Source organism: Geospiza fortis, unplaced genomic scaffold, assembly GCF_000277835.1.
Source record: "Geospiza fortis unplaced genomic scaffold, GeoFor_1.0 scaffold399, whole genome shotgun sequence".
NCBI classification, from domain to species: Eukaryota; Metazoa; Chordata; class Aves; order Passeriformes; family Thraupidae; genus Geospiza; species Geospiza fortis.
The window spans coordinates 383,877-385,251 of NW_005054560.1; the positions used below are offsets into that span (position 1 = coordinate 383,877).

At 41.7% G+C, this 1,375-nt stretch overlaps 1 protein-coding gene across 1 annotated transcript in view; it reads left to right on the top strand.

Moving 5' to 3' along the window:
• The window catches only part of COP1 (COP1 E3 ubiquitin ligase), a 119,147-nt gene that overhangs the window by 54,574 nt on the left and 63,198 nt on the right, over window positions 1-1,375 (top strand). The gene's annotated exons all lie outside the window — the stretch shown is intronic.

Below are 1,375 nucleotides of genomic sequence, written 5' to 3' on the forward strand. Positions count from 1 at the left end.
CCAATTATCAAAGATTAGGAACAGGCCTGACTTTAACAGGCCACAGCTGTACCCAATGAGAAGAAGAGTGCTATAAAAGAGTGGTTGCCTGGTTGAGAAGGGAGTTGGAGTCAGCTGGCTGCTTTGTGAAGAGGAGGGAGTCAGTGCTCTGAGGAGCTGCCCAGGAGAAACACCAAGGAGGTATGGAACTCTTGTGATAAGGAGACAACAGTGTGGAACCCCTGCAATAAGATGACAACACACTTCAGTCTTTGTCAAAAGCCTTTTGTAAAACTCTGCAGTGATTGCCAGCACAGGTGCTCGAGATGCGGAAGTGCAAAATGCAGCCTTGAGTGGTGAGGCTGGGAGAAGGGGGCACAAGGCAGAGCAAGGGAGCTCCTTCCCCACACGAGACCTGGTCAGGAGAAGTTTCTGGCATTTTGTTTCTTTGTGAAACTCAAACATTGTGTTTCTATCTAATGGCTTCTGAGGAGCTCGTGATCAGAACAAGGAGGTTGGAAGAGGGCTGTTGTGTCTGGGAAGAGGCTGGAAGTGCTGCAGGGTGTTGTGTAGGTAGCACAGTCCATTGAAACTGGTCAGTGATAATGAAGGAACTACAGACTCCTTGGCAGTTCAACATAAGCTTTATCAGCAGATTTAGAATTTATTGATTAATGCAGGCCTTCATTTCCAGACAGAAGGAGCTTTGTTAACCCCTGTCCTGTAAGCTAGTGAAGAATTGGGCCAATCTAGTAAACTCAAGTTTGTTGTTTCAGTCCTAATATGTCACACTATGGGAATTTTGCAGTTGATTTCAATGGTAATTATGAAACAAAAGAGGAAGGTTTTTAAAAAAGTTCCTATTTAGGCCACCGTTTACTTTCTCATTGGTTTTTAGTAATTTTATAATGCCTGTTTTCACTAATCCTTTGCATATCTCAATGAAAGAGAAATTATACTGAACAGAATAAATCTAGTCTGTTTTCCCCTCAAATACATTTTGCAGTTCTTTATGAGGCTGAATAATGAACCTAGAGATGACCAGCTGTTGCTTATGTTAAAACAAACTCATTTTGCTTCCTATCAGATTACTTGAATTTTTTTATTTGGATTTGCATAGAGGCATTGACATCTGCTTTGCATGTACTGAAACCCTTTAGTGACTGCATCCTTGTGAGCTGTTTGTCTTGTAAGCCTGTGTGAAGGCTTTACACCAGGGGTTTGACTGAATTTCAGATTTTATTCAATGTAATGCTCTGCTTTCATGTGGGATGGATAGCATAGCAATTACAGCTCTTCTGTGTTTTGAGGAAGAGTGTGCAGTCTTAATTATATTTATTTCAGTGGTAAAACAGAGGATTAGACACCAGGAGACTAACTTAATAGCTCAGCCGGA